Source organism: Capra hircus, chromosome 15 (assembly GCF_001704415.2).
Source record: "Capra hircus breed San Clemente chromosome 15, ASM170441v1, whole genome shotgun sequence".
NCBI classification, from domain to species: Eukaryota; Metazoa; Chordata; class Mammalia; order Artiodactyla; family Bovidae; genus Capra; species Capra hircus.
In genome coordinates, this window is record NC_030822.1 from 282,875 (window position 1) to 297,567 (window position 14,693).

The following is a 14,693-nucleotide window of genomic DNA, read 5'->3' on the forward strand; positions in this document are numbered from 1 at the left end:
CTCAGTGGCTTCAAACAGCCACCATTTGCTATTGCTCACAGTGCTTTGGGTTCTGTTGGGTGAGTCTACTGGCTGGTCTAGCTCAGCTCTCCTCTGTCCAGCTTTCTCATGCGTCTGTGGTTAGCTGGTGGAGGGGCCATAGCTAGGTGATTTAGTGTGACTTCCGGCACATATCTGGGCTTCCCAGGTCACTCTTGTGGTAAGGAACCCGCCTGCCAATTCAGGAAACAAAAGAGACGCTGGTTCAGTTCCCGGGTTGGCAAGGTCCCCTGGAGGAGGGCATGACAATCCACTCCAGTACTCTTGCCTGGAGAACCCTCTGGACAGAGAAGCCTGGCGGACTACAGTCCATGGGGTCACGAAGAGTCGGACACGACTGAAGCGACTCAGCACATAGGCCCGCGGTCACATATCTGGCAGTTGGTGGACTCTCGCATCTCAGATGCTTTTCGAAAGTCTCCTGAATCATGTGTGCTGATGTCCCGTTGACTACTGGCATGGAAAACCCAGATTCAGGGGTAGAAAAGTGTACTCCAGTGTCTGCAGAGAAGGAGCTGCTCTCTCAGTGCATGGATGAAGGGGAGGGAAGAACTGTGTTTTTTATCCATTCTGTGTCGGCATCCTCTGTTTAAATCAGGTCTGCCTACTTTGAAAACGCTGCTATGGCGGTATCTAGCCATTTGCCAGTTAGAACACCTTAAAATTCCTTTCTCTGAATTTACCTTCTTTCATTCAGTTTTCCATGGACATAGAATCCTAATGGAGACCATCCTCTATGAAAATCCTTTGATGCTGAGTTAGCGTTCTCAAAAGTAAGCAAACTTATTCCAGATACTTTATGATGTACCATTTCATCCTCATCACTCAAGTTTTAGCTTTCCTCTGAAACTTTTCTAGTTTCTCTTTCTCCCCCACCTGCTTCTCTAAGCATGATGATTGGAACATTATAGTAATAGCTATCTGACAAGTGTGGGAGTTGAGTTTTATTATGCTTTAATTCATGCCAGTTAATTCTGGAGATATATTGAGTGGAAAACTCAATCCTTAGAGCATAGAAATTTAGAATTAATTCCCAGTCCTTTTATTTACTAGTTATGGAGTCTTGGCCAAGTGATATATTAACTTACATATTCATATTAACTCACATGTTCATTAAAATATTTCATTCCTTGTTAAAAACAGAAATACTAATTGTTGCCTTGATAGCTCAGTTGGTAAAGAATCTGCCTGCAAGGCAGGACCCTGATTCAATACTATGTCTAAGAATACTCCAGTATTCTTAGACTTCCCTGGTGGCTCAGACAGTAAAGAATCCACCTGCAATGCGGGAGACCTGGGTTCGATCCCTGGGCTGGGAAGGTCCCCTGGAGAAGGGAAAGGCTCCCCACTCCAGTATTCTGGCCTGGAGAATTCCATCGACTGTGTATAGACCCATGGGGTTGCAAAAAGTCAGACACTACTGAGTGACTTTCACTTTCAGGATAATTGAGAATGAACTATAAAGTACCTGGCATGTAGTGGGTATTATATAAATCGTAATAAAACAATAGCAGTAAATGTTGCTTCTGTTATTATTACCACTTTAATCTTGGTGGCCAGATGCTTGGTTTTGCATTACATTTGCTTTATTTCAGGGCGGGGGAGCCTGGTGGGCTGCCATCTATGGGGGTCACACAGAGTCAGACATGACTGAAGTGACTTAGCAGCAGCAGCAGCTTTATTTCCAAAGTTACGTTTGGTTTATTCATAAACTAAATGTCCTATGTGTTTTTATAAGAACATTGGAAATGTCACACGGAATTAGTCCAGAAGTGGCTTTTCTTTTTTTTCCATTTCTAGTTTAGAAGTGACTTTTCTGAATGTTTAAAACTCCATTATCTTCTCACTCCCAGTGTTGCTCCTGTAAAGTGCTCTAAAATAACTCTTCCGAAAAAAAAAATAAAAAATAATAAAATAAAATAGCTCTTCTGTTGGTTTCAGTATCTGGGTTGTGTGCAGACTGGCTTGTAGATTGGCGTCTGTGAGGCAGGGCCAGGTTAGGCAGAGGCTGGACAGAGAGCATGAGAGCAGCTGTCTTACGAGGCCTGACCATCCGGGAGTTAACATAGACAGAAATTATTGATGAGTTTGCAGAGAGTTCCGACTCTAATCCATCCTACTTGATAATAGCTTGGACAGACTCTTCTTGACCAGGTAATTTCTTTCCCTTGAGCTGGCCTGTTGTTTTTGCCCCTGCACCTAGTCTTAGCATTTGCCTCCAAGAATTGCTATTACTGGCTGTTCAAAAAGGAAGCAGAGAAAAAATATTGATAGATCTCTTGAAAATAGAAATGAAAGTCAGAAAGAAAACCTCAGTAGACAGTGTTGATAAGAAGTCGAGAAAATTAACCAGAATGCAGAAAAGAAGAGCAATAAACAGAAAATAGAAGGAAGAAAATAATAACAAGTCTAATTCAGGAGTTTCAATAGCAGTTACAGAAAGAGAAAAAGAGAAAAACCAGGGGTATAAAATAATTTAGAAATTCACATTTGACTACCCAGAAAAATTAATGAAAATAGACCCACATGACTAAATTTCAAAACAGTGGCTACAAATGAAACACCCTTGAAGATTCCAAGAGGAAAGAAAAGTCAAATCACATGTAAAAGATTAGAAATATTAGTATTGGGGTTTTTCAGTAGCAATCCTGGAAATGAGAAGACAACCAGCCTTTAACCATTCAGAAGAGCAATTGTTCTAAACTAGAATTTTACACACCAACCAAACCATCCAACTATTGAGAGGATATAAATTATAACATTTTCAGACAGGCACAGTCTCCAAACTTCATCACCAGGTGCTGTTTCTGAAAAGGCAGCGGGCAACATGAAAGCAAGCTCATTAGTTATTAGTTATTAAGGAAAATGTAAATTAAACCTACAATGAGCTATAACTGCAAATTTAGCAGGATGGTTAAAATAGAAAAGTGAAAATACCAAATGCTTGTGACGACGCAGAGAAATAGGATCTCTCGTACACAAATGCCGGTGGGAATGTGGAAATGTCAAGCCTCTCTGGAAGAGAGTTTGGAAGGGCCTTACATGTGCTTCCCACGCAACCCAGAAATTGTTCTCCTGTACATTCGCCCCAGAGAATGGAACTGTTTTCACACAGAAATCGGCACATGAATGCTTCTTTATGCATCAGAGAAACCTAGATTAAACAACCCAAATGTCCTTCAGTAGATGAATGCTTAAACAAAATCTGGTACAACCATACAACCATACATAGAATGCTACTCAGCAATTAAAGAGAATGAACTATGAACAAAGCTAGAGGAGGTGAAGAAATTCAAGCTGAGCTATTTCAAGTCCTGAAAGATGATGCTGTGAAAGTGCTGCACTCTATATGCCAGCAAATTTGGAAAACTCAGCAGTGGCCACAGGACTGGAAAAGGCCACTTTTCATTCCAATCCCAAGGAAGGACAATGCCAAAGAATGCTCAAACTCCCACACAGTTGTACTCATTTCACACACTAGCAAGGTAATGCTCAAAATCCTGCAAGCGAGGCTTCAACAGTACATGAATTGAAAATTTCCAGATGCACAAGCTGGATTTAGAAGGGGCAAAGGAACCAGAGATCAAATTGCCAACAAATGTTGGATCATAGAAAAGTCAAGAGAATTCCAGGAAAGCATCTACCTCGTCTTCATTGCCTGTGCTATAAAGACTTTGACTGTGTGGATCACAACAAACTGTGGAAAATTCTTCAAGAGATGGGAATTCCAGACCACCTGACCTGCCTCCTGAGAACACTGTATCCAGGTCAAGAAGCAAGAGTTAGAACCAGACATAGAACAACAGACTGGCTGAAAATTGGGAAAGGAGTACTTCAAGGGTGTGTATTGTCACCCTGCTTATTTAACCTATATGCAGAGTACATCAGGGGAAATGCCAGGCTGGATGAAGCACAAGCTGGAATCAAGATTGCTGGTAGAAATACAATAACCTCAGATACGCAGATGACACCATCCTAATGGCAGAAAGCGAAGAGAAACTAGAGAGCCTCTTGGTGAAGATGGAAGAAAATAAATGGCTTAAAATTCAGCATTCAAAAAACTAAGGTCATGGCATCCAGTCCCATCACTTCATGGCAAATAAATGAGAAATGATGGAAACAGTGAGAGACTTTATTTTCTTGGGCTCCAAAATCACTACAGATGGTGACTGCAGCCATGAAATTAAAAGACACTTGCTCCTTGGAAGAAAAGCTATGACCAACCTAGATAGCATATTCAAAAGCAGAGACATTACTTTTCCAACAAAGGTCCATATAGTGAAAGCTATGGTTTTTCCAGTGGTCATGTATGGATGTGAGAGTTGGACTATAAAGAAAGCTGAGCGCTGAAGAACTGATGCTTTTGAACTGTGGTGTTGGAGAAGACTCTTGAGAGTCCCTTGGACTGCAAGGAGATCCAACCAGTCCATCCTGAAGGAGATCAGCCCTGGGTGTTCATTGGACGGAATGATGCTGAAGCTGAAACTCCAGTACTTTGGCCACCTGATGTGAAGAACTGACTCATTGGAAAAGCCCGTAATGCTGGGAAAGATTGAAGGTGGGAGGAGAGGGGACGACAGAGGATGAGATGGCTGGATGGCATCACCTACGTGACGGACATGAGTCTGAGCAAGCCCTGGGAGTTGGTGATGGACAGGGAGGCCTGGCGTGCTGTGATTCATGGGGTCGCAAAGAGTCAGACACGACTGAGCGACTGAACTGAACTGAACTGAAGCACAGCTCAGCACTCTCACACACATGAATGAGTGCAGGGTAAAAGATGACAGAAACTGAGTCGTTTGAGTGGCTGCAGGGTGCCAGCGTCAGCTGCCTGGGTTAGATCTTGCGTCTCATCCACCTAAGATGCAACCAATTGGATGATACACGTGAAGGGCATTTCACACTCTTATCTTTGCAGCTTCAAAGAATTTTGAATGAGTCTATAATTACTTCTCTTTCACTTTTCACTTTCATGCGTTGGAGAAGGAAATGGCAACCCACTCCAATGGTCTTGCCTGGAGAATCCCAGGGACGGGGGAGCCTGGTGGCTGCCGTCTATGGGGTTGCACAGAGTCGGGCACGACTGAAGCGACTTAGCAGCAGCAGCAGCAGCACAATTACTTTAAAATGTAAAAAAAAGAAGAACTTCACAGAGCTTGACTGGTAAAAAATGCGTACTGAAATACGGAATGTAGTGAAGTATGTGTGTGGACTCATTTTTGTTTCTGTGGTACAAAGTCATCCAGAAAAAAATTTCGTCATAACAGGACAGTCAATAAATATGTTATATATGGAGAAAGGGGGGAAAAGTTACTGGAATATATGATTTTGTTTCTTGTTTTGGCTTTCTTAACAAAGGAGGACAGCAAGAGAGAGAAATAAATGAGATACGAAGTGAAAGAGGGTCATGGAAAAAATCCCAAGATGATGAGAAAGCAATCTTGAGATGACAGCCGGGTACCAGTGATGGAGAGTGAGCAGCCCGAACATCTCCAGTAGAAATTCCTTCAAAATGATGAAAACGGTACAATTCGTAATATGAGTCATTGTGTTAAGAGGGCTTAGAAAAACTAGTGGAGAGTTTTGGGTTGAAAAGCAAGAAGAAAAAGAAAAACCATAATTCTAGGGGGAGAAAAGTCACTGTTCAAATTAAAAAACCAGTAAATAGTTCAGCTCTGATGGTATATATTGTCATAAAGATGTAAACAGCACGTCTCTCTGACCAAAATGGCGAGCTTTTTAGAGAGCCCGGGTGATGGAGATGTTCGTGTACGTGTTGGTTGGGATTTGGAAAAAATTTAAATCTTGATCTTCCATTGTGAGAAGACCAGTGTTTTTCCACTTTTTTACATCGAGGTATTCATAGAACATGATATTTTTCTGGTTCAGGCTGAATTAGAAGTATTTTGAGTTACAAATGGGCCTATTTGTGACTCAAGATAATTTTGTGTGGCTAGCTGGTTTTTTAAACCATGTAAATAAATAACTGTGATTATTGAAACCATAAAGAAAAAAGGGTACTTCTAGTGTGACAAGGCAAGTTAATGTATTAGAGGAGGAAATCTTACATCAAAATATAGTGAATCGTTTTCCTTCTCCACTTATCACCCATCAAGGGTGTGATAGAATTATGGCCCCCAAGAAAGGCCCACGGCCTAATTTCCAGGACTATGAGTACAATAAGATATCCCACCCTGAATGTGTTACCCTAAGTGACAGAAGGAGCTTCACAGACAGTTACTGAGCTTACTTCACAACAGGGAGATTGTCCTGGATTATGGGCTCAGTGTGATCACAGGACATCTTAAAAGCAGAAGTAGAAATCTCAGAAGGACTTGACAAACCGCTGCTGGCTTGAAGGCGGAAGGGGCCACATGGGAAGAAACGCAAGTGGCTTTTAGGAGCAGAGAGTGGCCCCTGGCGGACAGACAGCAAGGACGCAGGGACTCATGCCCACAGCTGCGAGTCACTGGTTTCCTCCAGGGATAAACGAGCTTGGAAGAAAATCCCAAGCCTCAGAACCGCAGACCTGGCCAGAGCTCTGAGTTTAGCTGCCGGAGACCCTGAGCAGGTGCTGCTCTTCTTCAGTCGCTAGGTCGTGTCCGGCTCTGCCACGCCGTGGACAGCAGCACGCCAGGCTCCTCTGTCCTCTATCTCCCAGAATTTGCTCAGATTCATATTGATGGAGTCGATGATGCTATCTGATCTGATCCTCTGCTGCCGCCTTCTCCTCCCGCCTTCAATCTTTCCCATTATCAGAGTCTTCTCTAATGAATCGGCTCTTTGCACCAGGTGGCCCAAGTATTGGAGTAAGGAACATAACCTGACTTCTGACCAATGGAACCCAGAGAGAATAAATTTGTATTGTTTCAGACAGCTGTGTTTGTGGAAATTTGTTACATGTGCTGTGCTTTGCTTAGTCCCTCAGTCGTGTCCGACTCTTTGTGACCCCATGGACCGTAGCCTGCCAAGCATCTCGGTCCTTGGGGATTCTCCAGGTAGGAATACTGGAGGGGGCTGCCATGCCCTCCTCCAGGGAGTCTTCCCAACCCAGGGATGGAACCCAGGTCTGCTGCATTGCGGGCAGATTCTTTACCATCTGAGCCACCAGGGAAGCGCAAGGATCCTGGACCGGGTATCCTCTCCCTTCTCCAGGGGATGGTGATACAAGGGGGTAGCAGTTAGAGTTCTTCCCATTTTGAGCAAGATTGGAAGTATGTTGTTTTTCGTCGTTGCTGTTGCCTTAGCAACTCTTATTCAGAATAACTTCTGTGACGATAATTCCGTCCTTCCTCAGCCTAGAACCATAAACGGTTTCCCCCTTAGGCCACAGTCCAGCTGAATGTTTAGCAATGGGCTTAATCTGTGCAGCTATTTATGGACAATGCTCAGTCTCTACAGAGCTCTCTGTGCAGCTATTTACGGACAATGCTCGGTCCTCTACAGAGCCCAGCCTCTTCTGGGCCCTGGGTTCTCTCCATCTGCCCAGGACAAGAGAGAAAGAAGAGATTGTGAGGATAATGCGGGCCTTTTGGGGTCAAGCCTGGCAGTGGGAGCGTCACCTCGTCAGCACTCCACCGGTGATGGCTGCCTTCCCACCTCCTAGCTCTGGGGTGTTCAGTCTAGCAAATTAGAGTGCACTTCGAACAACCAGCTCGCTTCTCCCGACGTTTCTTGGCAACTGTGGGTATACAGTAGTGGCATCAGAAAATCAGGTCTTCCCAGTATTACCGCCCCTCCCCCTCAAAAAAAACCCAACATGTTCAAAATAAGGTGGTTAGAAAACCCTTGGATGCCTCTAAGTGAATCGTAAATGCTCTGTTCCCGTCCTCCTTGGGCACCTTGTCTCTATAAACAGCTGCCTCACACGCTGACACTCCTTGATTGCCTCCTACACATGTTGGTTCTGTCAACTCTATACCCAGACTCACTGACGGGCTGGTGTCAGTATCTCAGAAAGGGGAAGCACGGGGGGCACTTGACCACTCCAGCAGCTGGCAGACGGGGAAGCACGCCTTTTCCTGAGTGGTTTTTTCATCTTGTTTTTACCCTAAAATTCTTCAGCAGCAGTCCAGCCTGCCCGGCCCCCGGTGGGTCGGTGGGGAGAGGAAGAGCTGGCGTTTCTCTGGGTGGCCAGTGGCAACTCTCCACCCTCCACCTGCCCAAGGACTGGGTTGAATTAGAAAAATGTCAGGTTTTTTTTTTTTTTTAATCGATGTAGAAACCTTTTTCTCCCTAAGACACTTTTTGCAGCTGTTTGAAGTTCGTATATTTTTCTCTACTGCAGAGCTTACACAAAATTGAAGAAGAATGTTAATGTTCAATTTTTATTATCCTGTGTTTAAAAGGTTTCTTTTCCCCCCTGCGGATCTATTTGTTAATGGACCAAAAAAATTAGTATTCCCAGCCAAAAAAAAGCACACAGCCAGTCTCTCCAGCTCTGTGTATCATTACCCTACTGCATGTAATTTCACTCGCCTCTAGGTGAAGGCTCCAAGCTCACGTTTATGTTTTTAAACATAATTTACTGAATCCCTACTAGAGGGATCCTTTGTGCAGAATCCTGTAAAGATACAGATATAGCGCAATCTTGGGGTGTTCATAAGAAAACAAGAGAACTATGGCAGTGTCCGTGATTTCAAAAAAAGAAGAAAGTTGGAGAGATATTCCTGAAATACTATTTTAAACTCCTTGAAATAGAAAAAGGGGAAAAAATGCAGACATCAACAAAGGTGGTAAATATTAGTGGGAGAAAGGCTGGTGAATAACCCCACACGTATCAAACACAGTTCAAGGAGAAAGAAGACTGCAAATGTCATCAGGCTTGGGGGATGGAGGGCAACTGCTGGCTTGTGGTCAGTTTCCTTTGCCCACTGCGGGTGACACTGTATGTCATGAGTGTGAGAAATCAGCAGCGGCGAGCAGAGGCGCATGGCGGCAGCAGAGCTCCGAGCGACTCAAGCGTCCGTCATAATTTCTGCCGTGGCTTCTGCGTCTCTTCCCTTCCCTGCTCCTACTTCCCTGTCTCTGGGCGTGTTTTCTTCTCTCTCCCCCTTCACCGCGTTCTGTACTCGCTGCCACATCCTGCCTCACTAACTGAACAAAGTCCGTATCCTCAACATGTGTTTAGACTTGGAGGGGGGAGTAAGTTAGGCGATGGGAAACAGCAAAACAGGGTCATGGTGGGATTGATTTTTATTCCTTGCCAACGCTTTCGGTCCTTGAGCCCTTAGACAGCCATGTAGACTTCTTTCTGGTTGACTTACTGAGCTTCTATAATACACAAAGGGGAAGGCAAAACGTGTTAGCACTGTGGAAGAGTAAGCCCATAAAATATTAAGCTGTGAAAAGAATTAGTGATCATAATCTGAGACACCAACCTTGATAACAGGGTTTAAGCGTGAATTATTCCTTCATCCCCAGAAAGCTCTGGTACAGCGTTAGTATTTGCTGTCTTTTTACTGTAACGGGGCACATCCTTTGAGCGGTTTGCTTGCCCTTTGTTTTCTGGCGACTAAAGAAGGCAGTAACCACGCCTGTGAACAGAGGTTGGAGATTGCTTTTCCCTAATTTGGTTCCAAAATCAGGAGTTGTGCAGTGTGTAGGGGAGTCTCCACGTTAGCTCGAGTCTTCAGATTGCTGTCTTTCTTTAGGGTCACAGGAGGTGGAAGCTAAAGACTGGTCTTCTTTGCATACAGCTGAGCAAGTTGATGTGTCTTGCTTCACATCTTGTTCTGAATCTTTACTGGACATGTAGGTGTGATACGTGTCTTGTACTGAGCTTTGGTAGGAGGAACAGTTCGAATCTGGTTTTATGTCTTCTGATTGCAGGTCAGTTGGGCTTTGACTTTTTCCGCAACTCGTGTCCTCTGATTTGATGTCCCTTGTTTGCACAGCATCTGATTCCGTATCTTGTTTTTGACTTCCTGTGGACTGAAGTTCTTGTACTGAGCTCTGGTAGGAGAAACAGTTAAAATCTGACTTCGTGTCTTCTGATTGCAAGTCACTTGGAGTCTGACTTTTTCCACAACTCATATCCTCTGATTTGATGTCCCTTGTTTGCACAGCATCTGTTTCCATAACTTCTTTCTGGATTCCTGCAGACCGAGGGTCTTGTTGGTCTTCATCTTGGCGCTGACTGTCTTGTAGAACATCCTGGGATTGCTCGTCTAGGTCAGGTGGAATAGCGGCATGCAGAGTCTGGGTTTCTTGGAATACAGACCTCTGCTTTCGGGATTCTTTCACTCGCAGATCTTGGGTTTTCCAGGTCTGGAAGTCCCAATTTTGGGAATGCCGTGTTTCAAGTTGCCATTCTTGTTTTTCCCATTCTTGGTTTTTCCAGTCTTGAGTTCTCCATTCTTGAGATTGTTGGCCTAAAGACTGCCAGATTTGGACTTTCCTGTCTGAAGACTGCCAGTCACGGTACTCCTGGATTTGCATATCCTGGTACAGCTGCCTCGGGGGTTCCTCCTCTTGGATCCGCAGGCTCTCAGCTTGCTGGTCCGGGAGCTGCAGTATGGTTTGACTAACCTGGATTTCCTTGTCTATGTACTGCTTTTTTGGAGAGAGCCAGCTTCTGATGTGCTTGTCTAGGGATTTCCTCCTTGGGGGCAGTTGGTCTTGACTGTACATGTCAGGGGCTTTCTGTCTTGCACACGGACAGCCTTTGCTTTGCTCCGGCTGGGAATGCTGCTTTGATGGCCTCCTGCTCTGAAGTTCCTCCCCAGGTTTCCATTCTTCGGTCATTAGCATGACCTCTGATTTAATGTCTTGATATAATAAATGCACAGCTCTCTGTTCTTGAGATTGGACATTGTGTAGCTGAAAATCCAGAGACCGTTGATCTAGGTGTTGCATAGTAGGGGACTGCACAGAAAGTAATGATGTGGCTCCAAACGGTATGGCTTGTAATGGCAGGGCTTGTCTTTGGAAAGGGAGGTCTTGAGCAGGCATGTCTGGGGCCGGTAGGTAGTCAGATAGCATGTCATGGGATTGTGTATTTTGTGGTGATATGCCCTGGGATTGCTTTTCTTGGGATGTAATTCCATGAGATGACGCTTCAGATAGCAAGTCTTGTTCTGGCGAAGTTTCGGCTCTCGAAGCTTGTGATGGCAAGTCTTGCAGCAGTAAACTGTGGACACTTTTTACAGAATAAGATGGAAAAAGTTGGAGTTTTGAGGCTTGGTCCTGCAACAGTGGAGTTTTCTCTTCTGGGGATTGTGTGATAGCAGCTTGTAGGTCTTCATCTTTCAGTGGTTCAGTATTCATCATGGTTTCTCGGGACTTTTCCTCCAGAATGGGAGGCGAATGTTTCACCTCCGCGTCTTCCCCGTAAAGGCTTACCGTCTGAGGGACATATTTCTGTCGTTCATCTTCCATAAACAGAGAAGATGTGTTGAAACTATCACTGCCTCTCCTGCCTGCATGGTGGAAGGCAAACTGATTTTTTGTGACTCTTAACTTGAAGAATGAGTAGCCTCCAAAGAAAACAGGCTTTATGTTGGTCACTGAATCAGCACTAGTGGACTCTTCTTGTAGCTCAAACTGGATGACAGCATTTTCGTCGGGAACAGACAGTTCGCTCTCTTGAGTAGCATCCGAAGGCAAGAAAAACACAATCTATAAAACCAAAGGGTGAGGGAAGCAAGAGAACAGGGTCATCTTTGATGTCATTTTCTCCCTGTAGTCCCAAGTTATTCTTCCTCTCTGCCTCAAGACAGTAGAAAGGAAGGGACATCTACAGGAGGAAAGAAGCCCAGGACTGCTTTTGCCATCAGCTCTTTAGTTTTGTTTGTTTATATTTACTGTTTTTTAATTCAATTTTTGGCCATGCCACATGGCATATATGGGGTCTTAGTTCCCCGACGAGGGATAGAACTCATGCCTCCTGAAGTGAAGCTTAACCATTGGACCACCAGGGAAGTCCCAACTCACTGCGTTTTTTTTCTTTTATGGACAAATCTTCAGCCTCTATTGTCTCATCTATTGAAGAGGGGAGTTTATTGAGATTGTCTGGATTAGTCTTCCCATACTTAGGATTTGGCTCAGACGGTAAAGAATCTGCCTGGGGTGCAGAGACCAGAGTTCAATCTCTGGATCAGGAAGCTCCCTTGGAGAAGGGAATGGCTACCCACTCCAAAATTCTTGCCTGGAGAATCCCATGGGCAGAGGAGCTACCATCCAGTGGGCCGCAAAGAAGTAGGACACGACTGAGGGACTAACGCTTCCACTTTCTAAGATAATTTATCTACTCAATATTCATATATTCAGGTTTATAATGATTCACTTATCACCTACTAGATGAACTGGACGCTCGAGATCAAACAGTCAAATGTGGGTTTTTCTCTGTGATTGTGCTCAGAATTATAGACAGGTCAAGATATAAACGGCGAACGATACAGTCTATCCACTGCTATTACAGAACTAGTCACTATGTGCTTCACAGGAACGCAGAAGACGCGCTAATTCTGAGAGAGCCGGCAAAGAGTTCACTGAAGAAGAGGCATTGGTCTGCATCTTGACAGATGAACAGAAATTCCTTGGGTATAAAGTAAGATGAAGGGAGAAAGGAACCAAAGTCCAGGGAGCGGGAAGAGTGGATACGAAAACATCAGGCGGGGGTGTAGCAAGCGTGACGGCAGGTGGCGAGCAGTTAGATACTGTCAGCTGGTGTGTAGGTCCTGTGAACAAAATGTGTCCTTTCAGAGCCGTACATTGAAACCTCACTGCCAGGGTGTGGTGTGGAGAGTTAGAATCCGTGGCAGGTGATTAGGTCATGACTGTGAAGCCCTCATCAATGAGATTTGTGCCCTTGTAAAAGAGCCCCATGATTTGTCCTTTCTTCCATGAGAAGACTGCCAACTGTGAACCAAGAGTGGGTCCTCACTGGACCCAGGATCTGCTAGCACCCGGATCTTGGCCTTCCCAGCTCCCAGAACTGTGAGGAATACATCTCTATCGCTTAAGCTACCCAGTATTTAGTACGGGGCTTCCCAAGTGGCTCAGTGGTGAAGACCCCACCTGCCAGAGCAGGAGCCAGGCAAGACGCAGGCTTGGTCCCTGGGGCGGGAAGCTCCCCTGGAGGAGGAGATGGCAGCCCGGCCCAGAATTCCTCCCTGGAAAGTTCTGTGGACGGGGGAGCCTGGTGGGCTACAGTCCACAGAATCAGAGTCAGACCTGGAATGAGTGTGGAGCACACGCGCGTGCACACACATCTTTACCACAGCATCCCAGCCGGGCCAGGACGAAATCGGTCACCAAGAAGCGGGATGGCTGCTGCCACCGATACTCACACATGCAGAAGCAGATTTGGAACCGGGCAATGAGCAGAAGCCAGGCATCCTGGAATGTGAAGCCCAGTGGGCCTTAGAAAGTGCCACTACAACAAAGCCAGTGGAGGTGATGGAATTCCAGCTGAGCTGTTTCAAATCCTGAAAGATGATGCTGTGAAAGTGCTGCACTCAAGATGCCAGCAAATTTGGAAAACTCAGCAGTGGCCACAGGACTGGAAAAGATCAGTTTTCATCCCAATCCCAAAGAAAGGCAATGCCAAAGAATGCTCAAACTACTGCACAATTGCACTCATCTCACACGCTAGTAAAGTAATGCTCAAAATTCTACAGGTCAGGCTTCAGCAATAGGTGAACGTGAACTCCCTGATGTTCAAGCTGGTTTTAGAAAAGGAAAGGAACCAGCGATCTAATTGCCAACATCCACTGGATCATGGAAAAAGCAAGAGAGTTCCAGAAAAACACCTATTTCTGATTTATTGACTATGCCAAAGCCTTTGACTGTGTGGATCACAATAAACTGTGGAAAATTCTGAGAGAGATGGGAATACCAGACCACCTGACCTGCCTCTTGAGAAATCTGTATGCAAGTCAGGAAGCAACAATTAGAACTGGACATGGAACAACAGACTGGTTTCAAATAGGAAAAGAGTACGTCAAGGCTATATATTGTCACCCTGCTTATTTAACTTCTATGCAGAGTACATCATGAGAAATGCTGGACTGGAAGAAGCACAAGCTGGAATCAAGATTGCTGGGAGAAATATCAATAACCTCAGATATGCAGATGACACCACCCTAATGGCAGGAAGTGAAGAGGAGCTAAAAAGCCTCTTGATGAAAGTGAAAGAGGAGAGTGAAAAGTTGGCTTAAAGCTCAAGATTCAGAAAACGAAGATCATGGCATCTGGTCCCATCACTTAATGGGAAATAGGTGGGGAAACAGTAGAAACAGTGTCAGACTTTATTTTTGGGGGCTCCAAAGTCACTGCAGATGGTGACTGCAGCCATGAAATTAAAAGACGCTTACTCCTTGGAAGGAGGGTTATGACCAACCTAGATAGCATGAGACATTACTTTGCAAACCAAGGTCCATCTAGTCAAGGCTATGGTTTTTCCAGTGGTCATTTATGGATGTGAGAGTTGGACTGTGAAGAAAGCTGAGCGCCGAAGAATTGATGCTTTTGAACTGTGGTGTTGGAGAAGACTCTTGAGAGTCCCTTGGACTGCAAGGAGACCCAACCAGTCCATTCTGAAGGAGATCAACCCTGGGTGTTCTTTGGAAGCACTGATGCTAAAGCTGAAACTCCAATACTTTGGCCACCTCATGTAAAGAGTTGACTCACTGGAAAAGACTGATGCTGGG